Raw genomic sequence first — 14,845 nt, forward strand, 5'->3', positions numbered from 1 at the left:
GCCATATTAGACCTCGCAGTCAATTGATCACACAAATAATACTGATACAATTTATTTAACCCTGACCGCAGTCTACCAGTGAAGATCTACAGTGTGAATCAGGTTATGTCATGTCATTGAGCACAATTATCTAATGTGACTTGCTTCCATGGGATGAGTATAAGTGTACAGCCATGGTGTACAAATGTTGAATGTGTATTAATAAAATATAATGTGTAATAATATTAATGTTGAATGTGTATTAATGTGGAACAAACCACAAGAGAAAATGAGTACAGTACTACTCTTTAAGGAATTTCATCTCTCTTCTGATACATGTTTTTTTAGTGTCTTAAAACAGGTATTAGTATGGTGGGGGCAGCACTGCCAGTGAATGTGATTGCCCCTATTTCCTGTCACAAGTGAGAAGCCAGTTACTTAAAACGTAGCTAAGTTTTATTTTTGTTAATTTAAACTTTTCATGCTTAATTCCATCCCCAGACTGAATTTTTATAATAAAGTCTTTGGAAAATAAATGTGAAATCTGGGCAAAGATCTGAACTGGACTAGCTATTGGAAAGTATTTATAGAGCTTTGCAAACTAAATCTGTGTTCTGTGTAGTATCATGTATGTCTTTTCAACACCCAGCTTATAATAATCAGCATAGTAGAGAAAGTTGACTAAATTAAAAATTATTGGGTCAAGAATAAACCTTTCAAATAAAGCAGTATTGGGGTATGGAATCTGCAATTATTTTGTCTTGCTATCTTCAGTCTTGTAGTTATTATATTCTTATTATATGCCAGTTTGGCCTTGATGTTTATTTGCTTACCTTTCACACTGATACTGTCTTCCACGTTTGCATGTCTTTTATGAGTTGTGGTTGCCTATAGATAAGAGTCCAAGGAATCAGTTGATTAAACTCTCCTGACAATAGTAGCAGGTCCAAGCTTATATGTATCTTCCATTTATGGTTCTTTTACCAGTAAATTTACACCTGGTTAAAACGTCTTCAGTCATCTTCTAAGTATGTTGGAAAGTGATTGGTGTAGTAAAGATGACATGAATTGTTTTATGAATAGTATAAATCACCAGATGTTCTTTTTCTTTTTTGCAGTAACTTGCTTTGGAAAAAAAAAAAAAAAAGGTGTATAACACACTGATTTGCACTTTTAAAATCCTCAATCCTTCCTGCCACCTCTTAGATATTCTTAAAAAATATAACGTATTTCTGACATTCGTTAAAATAGATTACAAAATAGATTTAAAAAAAAAATAATTGCAAAATAGATTCAAAATTTCTTGTTTATCACCAGATGGAAAATGTAAAAAATATTAATTTTGCTAGCACTGCTAGCAATATCAATTTTTGACAACAGTTTCCTACAATGCACTGTAAAGAAAACACAAATCCTGCATTATGATGATGAAGCCTAAAAGCCGCAACTTGTTTAACAGCTTCATTGTTCAGAGAGTACTACCAACACACTCTGAAAGACCCCATTCTAAAAGCATACAGTCCCAGTAGATCAGACAGATAAAGAGTCTGGCAAATGACAGGCTGCTTTATGGAGAAGAACAGCAGTGTTTTATGTCATTATTAAAAACTGAATGTGAGCAATCTAGTGACATTAAGTAGGAATCTCTTGGTTATATGTGTGAGCTGAAAGAATTTACTGGCAACTTTCATCCCTGCTCTGGAATTCTATAGTGATGTTGGAAAATATGTGGGAAAAAATACAATTACCTCACAAATGTTGTGGGATTTTATTGTTTTTGTTTGTTTGTTTGGTTGGTTGATTGGTTGTTTTTTTTTTTAGAAACTATTGGTTCCATTCCTTTACAGTCCTACAAGATTCTTACAAAGAGAAAATTAGGTTCTCATGATTTACTGTGCTGTTCAAGCCTTTTGATGTAGCTATATTCTGCTAGTCAAATTGTCATTGTATAAATGTAGGGCTCTGTCCTATAATTAGATTCATGCTGGTGAACCCTTCTGCCCACTTGGAGCTGGGGTTAAGTCATGGAGCAGTTAGCAGTTCTGGCAGATCTCAGATTCCACTAGAGCTGTTGTATCAATAAGGTGCACAGTATAGATGCTGACTTCTGATGACAATGATTGAAGTAAGCCATGAAAAATAACATTTGTTCTGGGGCCTCACGCTGATGTTTCTCTACTAGCTTCTCATTACCTCAGTGTAAGTCATAATTTTAAGGATGTCACCTACAATATTAAGTTCTATTTGTATGTGTCATGCTTACAGAAGGCCTACAGATGGAGAATCTGTGAAATCTTCTCTCTTATTTTTGAGTTCTCTGCAATTGCACCAGCTTGTCTGGTTAATTGAGATCCAGAGAGCAGCAGCTTATTTAAGTGGATGAAATTCCCAAACAGACAGGTGCTGGCAGAGGTCCAGGTCTATGCACTCTATTGTATTAAGCTGTCCCTGCAGAGAAATAACTCACTTTTCAAAATTGGGAAGTGTTGTTACACACATGCCTGTTCCTCTAACCTGGGTATTTGGTTTGCTTTGTGTATTAATATATACAGATTTTCCTTTGAACATTGCCAGTTTGTTAGCTCAGCATCTACACGACATTCAAGAAGTCTAGGTGCTAGCTGATTTGCTCTGATGATTAATTAGTGATAGAAGGAAACATAGTCAATTTGAACTACATCATTTAAACAAACAAACCCCAACATTCTATCTGGAAGCACCAAACTAGAGAGCTACAAGAAGTGTTGTATTTTAAGGTAAACACATATATATATTTCTCTCAACATGTCTAGTTGATGGCCTAGAGCTACAGACGGTAAGAAAGGAGAACCATTTCTTCCTCCGAGGCTGCCTTTCTGCCTGTGGCATCCCCAGCAGCCTCTGTCAGAGAGAGCAACTTGCAGATTTTCAGCTTCAAGGGGCTCTTGCTAGTGTCTCTGTTGGCTTTTAATGACTGATGGCCCAAGGCTGAAAGGGGAGATTTATTCTCTCCCACCATTGCTTGCCAGACATAAGGGTGGCTGATAGCTGAAATATGAACTCTCATGGAGTTGGAGCTCCAAAACTGTCACCTACAGTCTTGAAAAGATTGAATGGTTTTTCTGTAATGAAGGATAGAGCTCCTTTTTTTCTGTCTTAACCACCAAGTGATGAATCTAACTGAGAATCAGAAGTAGCTTCCAGAGAACATCTTGGCCCTACTGCTATCGTATAGTCTCACGAAAGAAAGCAGGACCCAGTGGATATTCAGCCTTACCTGTGTACTCAGATGTTGTCTTGGACATTTACTGTCCAGTCTGATGGGCCACTGGCAGTGGCTTTCCCTGAATCCTCTGTGATGATGTTTCCAGATAGCTGAGTTAGCTCCAGTGGTTGTGGTGCATGAGAGATTAACTTTGCAGTGACAACAGCAAAATCTGTCTGAACTCCACTTTGCAGAGAAATCCCTCCAGGAAGATGCAGTAATAGGATGCAGAACAACTCTGGGAAGCGGAAGAGTATAAATTACTTTTCAAACAGACATTGGAAATTATACAGGGCACAGCCAGCACGTTGCAGTGATCTAATAGACATTAAATGGTTTGGATAAGAGAGCTTAAAATGAAATAGACAGTGGTTTTGGAACTTGTGATTCACAGACTACCAATGAAGTTGAATCCTTGGATATCAAAAGTGGGAAATGTACTCTGTGTCGATAATATATTTACAAATACATACAGCAGTACTATCCCCACCCTACCCCTCCAGCAAAACCACATATATAGGCTTAATTTAATGTTAGGCTTTCAAAGATCAGGAATGAAGACTTTAGTGACTTTTAAATAAAATCAAAACCATCCAGAGCTCTCTGGATATCTACTGAATGCTGTGTATGTACCAGACTGAAATCCTGAATATGAACTTTACCTAGCTGAGTTCACTTTTTATCTTACTAGCTAATGGAATTCCTGTCTCTTCTTGCCATCTCTTCGTATTTCAAAGGCTGTGATTCCTTAATTTGCTTACAACACAAAATAATCCCTTTCATAGAACAGCTAAGCAAATATATTTCCAATACACATTTGCCTTGCTTATGTAACGAAAGAAAATTAGCCTGTGAAATTATCACATGTAAAGTATGCATGTATCTGCTGCTACCATGTGCCTCTTTGCTACGTGCAAATGATATGCATGATCATTAACAGCAGCAGTAACAGCAGTGTAGTTCGCAAAGACCTCATTAAGGAGTGAGCCCCGTTGTGCTATTGAGAGATACTATATAAACATATAGAAGCAGTCAGTCTGTACTGCGAAGCTCCTGAAGCTGAACAGCTAATTGTGCAGAAATGATAGTAAGGCATGCAAAAAGCAAGCAAAATGCAGTGTATGTACATGGTTTGAGATTAGAAACTTAAAATGCTACATGTTTTATCCATTTGCTAAACTAAGCTCTTGACATTGCAGTCACTCAAAGCATTGCTTATGTTTTGTTGTTATGTTTTAGGAGTACAAAAATCTATAATTGTATATCATATTATAATTAAGGTTATATTTTCATTACTTTCGTGAGTGTATTTAGGTAATTGCATTATATTGTTCTATCACAGCATAGTATCAGATAAATATTGCTTCTTGAATTATAGGATACCTATAAATATTGTCTTATCTTTTCGGGGGGGGGGGGGGGGGGTAAGGAGAGGGAGGGGAGCATAAACTAGATTCCTGTATTTTTGTTTGGTATTTTAAAATATCTTAAGGGAGTCATGAATGATGGACGTTATAATATCCATGTGCCAGTTTATCTGCCTAATTTGTTTAGAAAAGCATCTATAGCAGACTGGGGCTGGCAAATCTCAAATTACTCTGCTTTAGGATTATACCCTATTATTTAGTTTAACCTAGTGAGACCCAAAATCTAAAACAGCATTGAAATATTCAAGAGAGTCCATTCAGAGTTAGATCTGTCAAGTTCCTTGTGATGATATGGTGCTCACAATACAAGCAATGGAACTGAGGTAGCAAAGGTAGGATTTAAAGGAAAAATCTCAAAAATGGAAAACTGAAACATTCTAGCTTTCAGTAGGGAGGGAAGTTATTATGAGAACATGAGCATTATTTCTGAGTGATATATTGTCCAAAAAATTCAGTTGGGAAGAAAAAAGTTGAAACTGGAAAATAAGATAAGGAAGACATGTTTGTGGATCTTTAAAAGCCAATTAAAGATTGGAGTACAGAATAGTTTCTTTTAGGGTGGGGAAGATAGGGATAAGCCATCCTGCAGCAAAGTGTCTTCTTTTCTTCAGCACTGTAATAAGTTGGTACAGAGCTTTTCCTTTTTGGTACATCATTATTTTGAAGGTCCCCTCCATCTCAAGTCATTCTTTGCTCTTAAGATGGAGGAAAATGTTGCAGACTTTTTGTAGTTCTACTCTTTTCTTGGCAGGTTAGGGCTTGTGAAGACTTACTTGGAAGGTCGTGTTATTGGCTTTTTATCAACCTTTTGCACATACGTCATATGCAAGGTTTACTGTGGCCATTACAGCAATAACATGCAAATGTCTCGTCATTTGAAAAAGGTATCTTGTTGAAATGTTCTTGGGTTTCAGCTGAGACTGTGGTTAAACACTTCATATCTGTGTGGAAAAGTTGTTCTTTACTGGTTCCAGGTGAATTCTTGCTCTTGTAAATGCTGCATTTCTCTTATCTAATCCCTTTGGAACAAAGAGGTGGGGAGGGAGAGAGTGCTTGAAAGTGATGTCCTGAAGACATGAAATATTGCTGTCAAGCATTGTTTGGGCCTGGGGAGTAGGTGTCTGGGGAGGAGAGTAGGAGAGAAGCAGGAGGGAGATAGGGAAGTGGATTGTTGATATTACAGAATAGGGTGATGGAAGAGAGTGCATGGCTTGAATCATAAAATAAAACATTTCCTGGGATGCCAGATTTCCAAAGTGCACATAATATTCACCTATAAATCATTTTAAAATATGTCTAACTGTCTAAACAAAGCTATGATAGATCTGATAAAAAAAAAGTCATGACTTTGCTTCAATAACAATGCCAGCATCATCCTCATTTTCCATAGAGCATTTTCCTTTATGTAGTTTTCTTATAGAAGTGGGAAAAGCTCTCAGTTCTTGCCAATAATGCCACTGCTCTGCCCTTAAAATGCCTCCTCAGGATGCACATTTTCTATAACGTGAAAAAAAGCAACATGACTGTGTCAGGGCAGGTGAACTGCTGTGATTATTGCTCCTGCTATTTCTTCAGCCTAACCTGTGTGCCTGTATCATCCACCTTCATCTGTGGTGGCTTCCAGGTGGTTTATCTTTTGGGAAAAGTGTATCTGTATTCAGCTGTCAGCCCAAGATCACTCTAAATGTCACTTGTTTGCTTTTATTCCTTTGGTCTTGATGGATGTGTTTGAATTATTCTGAAGGCATGCTATTAGGTACTGTTCTTTATCTCATTTCCTAGTAGCATTATCTTCTCTGGGTGCATCACAAGTGGTGAGTCTGAGACAAGAGGAGGGGATGGAGCAGGAGGAGGAGGGAATAAGGCAAGGACTCCTCTATTTGTATGGCTGAGGACCGAGAGTGTGCGTTGTACGGCACAGATATTTTGGAGACGTTGCAGTCTGTCACAGAGACCCCTTTTACAACTGCAGCTGCTGCACTTTTCTGCTCTGTTGTTTTATTCAGCCCTAATTGCAGACAACAGAACCAAGCCTCACCACTGAACTTGCAAAACCTTTGTGAAGTTTAACCATCTCTAGCTTTTCTGACATTCAAAATAATGTCCTTATTTTTTTTTTCCCCCTTTTTACCTGACTATTGCTTCAAAAACAATTCTGCAGCTAGTGCCTTCATTAATATGCATACAGTGCAATGTAAATGGCTCTTGAGGCCTCCCCTTGGTGGATGATTTAATGTGGCAGTTATGAAAGCTGCTCAGACTGTGCTCGATTAGCATAATAATGAAGCTTCTGCAGCAGTGTTATCATCCTCAAAGGAAATAGCCTGAGTGGTCACAGCTCCTTTAACAAGTGCCACTTTAGGATAAAAAGCAAAGGACTCTGTTTGAAATGGTAGATTGGAATACGCGAAGTGGGAGGGAGTTTGTTGTCTTTGCTGTGCAGGGAGAAGGGGGAGGAAGCAGCTCCGTCCCCAGGCCGCCATGCCAGGCACCGCGTGCTCTGGTGCTGGGTATCCTGCCAGGACCGGAGACCTTCTCTGTGTTGTAGAAGTCAGGCTAATAAAGGAACTCGGCTCTTTTTTAATCCTTTGGTCTCCCATACTTGGCCTCTGACATGATAGTAATGAGGACTGGCTTATTTCCCGGTCTACGGGAACTTGGAAAACAAAAAATGTTGTGGTTCAAGGCTGTATGTTTAGGTTTTGAATTTTGCAGCTTGCTCACAGATTAGGGATGTATGACAAAAGTGAATAAAAAGCTTTTGGGTGGCTGAGAGAAGTCTTTCTCTATGACTGAAGTGGAAAGGTGACTTTACAGGTGAAATCATTAGCAGTACTGTCCGCAATAATACTATTCTTTAGTGTATTCTTGAATAAGAAAAATATGAAAATGCAGAGGTGAAATTTTAGATTTTTGTCAGATTGGAAAGAATGGGGACAGCTATCCATCGTATGGAGTAAAGCGGGCAGAGGGAAATGGTGTCTTACTGCTGGCAGAGGGAGTACCTCCCGTGTTTGATGGGTGCAGAGCGGTCAGCGAGGAGGGCTGAAGCATTACTCAGCTGGCTCTCCCTGAGGCCTCTGCCGCTGTGACAAGAATGTTTCAGCAAGTACAGTTTATAACTGAGCTTATTGAGCTACTAATTTAATTTGTTTCTGATGTGGTAAACCAAGCATACAGAGGTTGTTTTAAATCCTACCTAGCCATCCTTTGGGGGAGATCACAACTTCAAGGGAAAAGTCATCTTTGCTCTGCCATAACCTCATACTTGATGGGCCCGAACATGGTGGGTATGTGCACATTTACAACTGTGGTGTAGTCCAGGCAAGAAGTGGGGCCTGGCCTTGAGCTTAGTGGGGCCCCCAGAGCAATGGGCAGAGCGTGTGCAGGTGGAGACAGCACCACAGCTGAAGTTAAGCTCAAGGAAGTCAAAGCTAACTGCTCAAGTGATTCTCTCTTATTTGGATGCATTTTTTTCCCCTTGCTAGCTCCTGGAAAACGTGAAGTTTCTTGAAACTTACCTTTCTCAGTGAGCCTTGATTTTCATGAGTCCTGTGAAGGCATCTGGTCACTTTTTAACCATATACATTAGTTCTGTTTTCCTCTTTGACAAAGGTTTTTGATTTACTACAGAGAATAGTGCAGGAGAGAAGGGTTTTTCAGATATTATTCTTAGAATTTTTCTTTGCACTAGATTTCTGCAGAGGCTAAGATTTTCTAAAGAATTCCTTTTGATAGTTTTCAAGGACTCATTTCAAACAAAGGAAACATGCTTTGCAATATATTGTAATGAGTGGATATAGGGGAAACAAAACTTCATAATTCCAATAACTCTAGTTCACAAAGTAAATGCTATTAAATCTTTGTACAACAACAACAAAAAATACATAATAGTGTTCTTCAGATAGCTCATTGATGGCTAGGCAGAAATAAATAAGAAAGGAAAATAAATCAGTAAACATCCTGCTTGATTCTAATGTTGTTAGTATTATAAATGACTCCACATGATAAGTCCATGGTGCTCACATATATTGATAAATCATTTGCCTTGTTTCCAAGTCTGGGATTACTCTTCGTCCCAAAACTTGGTTTTACCAAATGCCTGTGAGGGACAGAAGTAATGCAGCCTTGGAAGAAGTAGGAATTTAGTCCCTGTCTTTCAAGAGATCTCTGAGTTACCCCCACGCAATGTTGCCTCTGGAAAGGGCAGTGTGCAAGTAAGATGATGGGAGGGGGAGCTTTGAATGTCCTTAGAATTTATCTTTGCATACCATATATACAAAATGTTGACATCAACTATTAATGATTGAAATCCAGTTGAAGGATTTTTGGATAAACTGTATGTATAAATTCTTCGTTGGCTGGAAATCCTATCACCTCACCTTCTTTATTCCAAAGGGCACATCTCATATCTTGTTGTTCTTCATAGTACTGCCCTGGGCATGCATTCTGGGTGATACAGACTCTCTATTTTTAATTTGCTGATACCACTCCTACACTGATTATGTTAATTACATGCACTTTTGTGACCTCTTGCTCTTTTTGCCTTCCTTCTTTTGCTTGCAAAGGTCCATTGGGAAGGCTTAGTCACAGTACTTTTTTCTTTTTGTTTGTTGTTTTGGCTGTTAAAAGAGCAATAAAGTACATTTTGACAGCTTAGGGAAATGACCTGTCCTATTCTTGGTTTCCAGGGAAATGTGTTTCATAGTGTGGTGGTATTGGCTGGCAACTATGACCTTGGGGCTCTGCTGGTTTAATCCTAGTGCAATTCCACTGTGCACAACAGTGTTAGTTTTAGTATGCGTAAGTACTCCTGGGTTGTGAATCAGATATTCTGTTTTCCTGGGCTTTAAGGTTGACTGCCTTCAGTTATTACACACCTTTATGGGAAGGGAGAAGGGGAAGATGTTGAGCCTGATCTAATCCATTCTTCCACAGGAGAGAAGGGACAGAGAAAAAAAAAAAAAGTTTTTCTTAAATTCTTTTTCTCTGCTCACCAAGGAGTCAGGTAACTGTCAGCTGTGACCTTTTGCCACTTGTGTTGTCCATTCACTCTATTGACTACAACACACTCAAAAACAATTTGGCAAATTAGTGGAATAAAAAAGCCATCAAGGTTATCAAAGACAGGTGGCAGTTTTGTCAGGTGCTCATAGAGAATCATGAGGAAGTACTGCCTGGTTTGCCTGCAGTTCTGCTCTGAGCCTAGAGACTGGCCCAGATGGACAGCTGCTGGGACTGCTCCTCTGCCTGCTACTGCAGGAGGGAGGTAAGCTGGAGGGAAGAATGGGGCGAGAAAGGGCATGGGAGGAAATCACTTTTTTCACTAAGTGTTTTCTGCTTTATTGGCAACTAAATTTGAAAATACACAGGCAATCTGGAGTACTGTAACCACTGCCTATCATGCTTCTTGAAGTAGTTTTGAACTTTATGAAGGGCTCAGTCTGTACTGCAGAAAGTTTTCTGGAGTCACTGTACTGTCAGACCCTTCTAGCAGAGGCACAGCATACACCAGTATATGGTGTTCAATGGAATGGCTCACGCCAGTTCTTTGACAGAGTAAGGATAAAGAACCAAAACCCACATAAGCAGGCATCAGTATGATTATAGTAAAAAAGCTTCAAGACTAGGCTTTCCCTCTGCTCTCATTATCTGCTTGGTGTTTTTATAATTTGTGCAATATTTAATTTGAAGTTACTTCTATTTTTTCTTAGGATTTGTAAAGCACTCATGTAAGATGGCTGGCTATCTGCAAATACTAGGATAGGAGAGCTCTAGTAATGATGGGTGCCTGTGTTTTATTGCACAGATTAATGTGCGATGAAACATGTTTTTGTTAATTGTCTGACCGAGCCCTGCTCTGTGGAATGTGTTTGACATTAGTGCTGTGGGCTGGTGCCTCTACCTTCTGGGGGCTTTATAAAGTTGGGAAATGCTTTCTTATCCTCTGACTCCTCTACTCATCTGTACTCAGTCTAGGCGTTCATGTTGTATTGTATTATTGGCAATATTAGGGAAGAAGAGTTTTGCAACTTGTCTGAAATGAATTCTTCCACGTTAGGTGTAATGGGTGTATTGTGCTCACTGAAAAGTCAACTCCTCTCAAGTGATAAGACCTGTCGTTTCAGCTGGAAGAGAAAATAGCTAAAATCATGAATGATATCTGATGGTTCTTGTCCCCACTCTTGCAAATAGAGATTAGGAGGGCTTCGCGCTAAACAAATGAAGTTATCATTGTCTTAGGGCTGAAGAAATTGGAGTAGATAATCCTGATGCAGGGACTCTTGTTGCTGCCATTGGTGGTGGACAGGTTCTCCTGAGAGTCTGCTCAACATCACTGCATTAAACTTAACAATGAGCATGTTCAAGAAGGTCTTTTGTAAGCTTTTTCATGTGATCAATGCATTGGCCAAACCACAGAGTGTTGTGTATTGCCATGCACATAAACCTGTGTTGTTGCTTGATTTTATTGCCTTCTAATCTGTAAGATGATAGTACGACTTGCAGTGAGGTCACCTGCAGAGAAGAATCCCATGATCTGAAGTGTGTATTACCAAGAAAAAATAGTAGCACTAGTGTCTATATCTGTGATAGTTGCTCATGTGAGAGAGACTATATATACACACACATAGGCTCAGCTGTGTAAAATCACTTACTGCTGGTCTTTAACTTAATAGGTTCAAGGCGGGGGCGGAGGGGGGGTAAGAAGGGCTTTCTGTACTCGGGTTTGCAATGTTAGGGACTGCCTGGGTTATGATGGGCTTTTGTTTATGTTCCAGCTTCTAGTAAATAATTGGGATTTTTGTTTTTCTTCTGGCCCATTTAGGAAGAATGAGTAGAAGAAGATGTATTTTATGATACTCTTTTTTCTTTTTAATAGTAGACTTCAGCTGAAAAATATGTAGTCCTACTTAGCTTTGGTAATGCTTCATTTTTATTGAAAAGAAATATTACTGTGTGGACAGATCAGTGTTTGTTTATGCTGTTTAAAAGTGCTATGCAACTGTTTTATGTGTTTACAGGATATCAAACAGATGACTTTTCATGTTATGTGCAATAAAAAAAAGTGGGTTTGGACACTCCAGAAATGAAGTGCTACCAAGTATTCTTCTGTGCTTTTTGGGAGGGAGTACCTTGCCTCTAATGTGAAGCTAAAGAGGACTGTGAATATTAGAAAAGCAGCATGGCCAGCTAGAGTTAAACATTCAGGATGAGACATTAACTTAAACCACATGTGAAATGCAGCTGTTTCTGCTGAGGCTTTCATCAGTCTGTACTGGGAAGATTGGTGGGTTTTAATATGTGGTCTCAAGCAGAGCCAATAGAAATGTGTGGAAAATGTGTGTGAAATCAGTATGTATCCATGGGGGGTCCATGGGCTTTCGTGTAGCATTTTCTTTGTATTGGTGATAATACCTATTTCATCACAAAATGTTTATTTCCCAGGCATACATAAATAGAAGGAATTAATTAGTCATCAGATAAATAGATCAGGCCAATGACAGTAACCTGTGCCTGCATGGTAAATCATGTTCTGTTTTTGTGTTAGTTGATTGGAACAAGCAGAAAGATGAAACCCTGAACCAGAAGTTCTCCAGAGAAAAATATGAGACATATGAGACCTGCTGGTCACAAAGCCACTGAAGACTGATGTTTCTGACTGAGATTCTTAATGCTACTTAACATTTGGGTGCTGAGGATAACTTTGGTCAAAATGTTGCTGAATTGCAGATACTGGAAGAGATATAGCTGTGCCTATGCGCAGAGATGAGCAGATACTTGAAAGCTACTCCTTCACTTATGTTGTATAAATTCATCCAGAGGAAAGGTTAGGGGATGAGGAAAGTCTGCTTACTAAGCCACGATGAGATCGAAATGTTTCTCGGTACGGGAGCTGAGGGCACTGCTGAAAGTTAGTATGTTGTGCTTAAACCTCTTTCTGCCAGAATGGTGGCTGGACACTGCACAGATGTCGCATTGCCCTAATTAACTACATGTGCAGCCATTGCAAACACGAAGCTGGGATCCTTGGGGCCTTGCAGGCAAAGCCTTCATAAAGGTGTGCTAAAGAAAAGCCTTCCATTGACTTTGCCAGGAGATGTGATAAGCCCTTCCCAGCAGGAAATCGCTCCTATATATGCGTGTACAATGATAACATAGCAAATTCAGTAACAACAGTAGAGCAGACCTTGAACAGGAAGGGAAGAGATCCAGGTTCACTAAAGTTCTGCCTTTGTGCGTAGACATAATAGGATCTGGTAGACATAAAGGACAGCTTTAGAATAGCTTTTCACCTAATACAAAGACAGCTTGAGTAAAGGGAGAGAAATAGGGAACCAAAAGGAGGTGATAGTCTTATTAACTGTGAAATTTTTTTTAACCCCTGATAAGCAATAAAAGTAACTCAGACTTTATCAGCTCTCCGTAATTTTCAGAAGTGTGAAAGGAAGTAAAAGTAGCAAAGAGGCAAAGGTTCATTTGGTAATGACAGTCTTCAAGAGACTCATTTTGTTTGAACAGACTTATAACCAGAGACCAAGTGGAGAAGGGGTCAGGGAACAAACTCCTTGACTCCATACAGGAAAAGTTGGAGGGAAGAACTGAAAGGTAAACACAGTTACAGCTTGAGCAGGAGGAAGTGTGGCTTACTGAAACAGGCAGGGGAATGGCAGCTTGGATTCCTGGCTCCTGCTTATACCTCAGCAGATTGCAGGGGGCAAAACGCTGACATGCTATTATACAGCATAGGAAAGAATGGCATGCAAAGGTTCGTGTTAATGCTTAGTGAAGCACTGCATTATAGCGTCAAATTATTAATTTGTACATCGGGCATACCCACACCCCTATTCATTGTAGACACTGGGGAAAACAAAAAGGGGGGGGAGGGAATGTCCTATTCTGCCTGTATTGCAGGGCAGGATTTGGGAGCAGATCTTGTCACACTTGTCATAACAGTACTTTCAAAAGGGGAAAAGATTTCATTTATGATTTTCAAATACAATCTAGAAATGCAGTTAAATCAATGTTAGCACAAGCATACACAATCTCTTGTAGAAAGAGCAATTTCACCTACTAAAGATCCTCAAATGAGCATTTGATGTGTGAAACTTGTTCAGCCTTGACACGCACGCTTGCCTAAGGGGGTGTGCTGTAACACAGCAGCTAGAAACTTGGAACCCATATGAGATCTTCACTTTGGCAGCCTTTGAAAGTGGTGCACACAGACTGATGTTTCTTAACCTGAGAAAATCAGCAGCTAGAGTGATGAACAGCATCAAACACAAGCCTTTCTTTCCACCAAACATGCTGTGAAAAGACTTAACAAGAACTAAAGAGCTTCCTGCGGAGGGCTGTCTAATTCCCATCAAAGTAACCTACTGAAGAGTAAAGGAAAATGAGGGAAGGCTTATTGCTAACTCTTTTTTTTTTCCTAATTTTTATTTGTTTTATTTGTGCTCAAATATAACACTTCTGGCAGAAAAGCAAGATTGATTCCAGTTCTCTCTGAACCTTACTACTAGCCTTCTTACCTGATACCTATAGTGCTAGACCATACAGGTTCTCATTTTGGCCTCGGTATGTAGCTCTTGCTTTTTTGCTCTCTGTGGACTAGTGCCATTTGCTTACGTGGGCCACAGGAGGAAAAAAAAATCTACATGCAAACTTCTTTTTGGATAAACTTTCTCCCCTTACTTCAAAACTTGCTACAGATGTATTTAAACTCAACTAGAATCATAAATGGGACTGGATAAATAACCTGACAAAATTAATCTATTGTGTGTTTTGTTTTTTTTAAATTCTCTTACAAATTGTTCTGGGAGTAGACTGATTGTACCTCAAATGTTTAAATGTGTCTGTTTGGAATCTTCAAGGAAACAATTTAATGCATTTGTCATAAATTCAGTACACAAATTTTCAAGTTTTCATTGTATGACTGAAATGTAGTGTATTTATGTTTTTCAGTTGAATGAACTTGTTTGTTTCAAATCATGTTTCCACTGCAAATACTAGCAATTGGCTTTTCAAATCTGTTCTGCAATAGTCACTTAAAGATGCTTGTTTCAGAAAGAATTTGTGCCAGATAAACTGCTTGCGAGAATATTTGTGGAAAACAAATATGGGGTGGAGAATGGGATTGGGCAGAAACAATCAAAGTTAGTTTAGTCAGAAACTCAGGAAAATGTTTACAGACTGT

General features: G+C 39.1%; 1 protein-coding gene across 8 annotated transcripts in view; it reads left to right on the forward strand.

The window, feature by feature from the left end:
- The window catches only part of LOC308199825 (uncharacterized protein), a 605,136-nt gene that overhangs the window by 198,369 nt on the left and 391,922 nt on the right, over nucleotides 1-14,845 (forward strand). The window contains exon 1 of one of the 8 annotated variants that reach the window (XR_013954982.1): nucleotides 9,376-9,919. The exons of 4 other annotated variants lie outside the window; for them this stretch is intronic. The gene's annotated coding sequence lies outside the window, so the exon portion shown is untranslated. Of the gene's footprint in view, nucleotides 1-9,375; nucleotides 9,920-14,845 lie in introns of those variants that run through there. 3 more of the 8 variants (XR_013954983.1, XR_013954984.1, XR_013954985.1) reach the window with 3 other exon arrangements.

This window comes from Anser brachyrhynchus (assembly GCF_964034855.1).
Source record: "Anser brachyrhynchus genome assembly, chromosome: 9".
Taxonomy (NCBI): Eukaryota; Metazoa; Chordata; class Aves; order Anseriformes; family Anatidae; genus Anser; species Anser brachyrhynchus.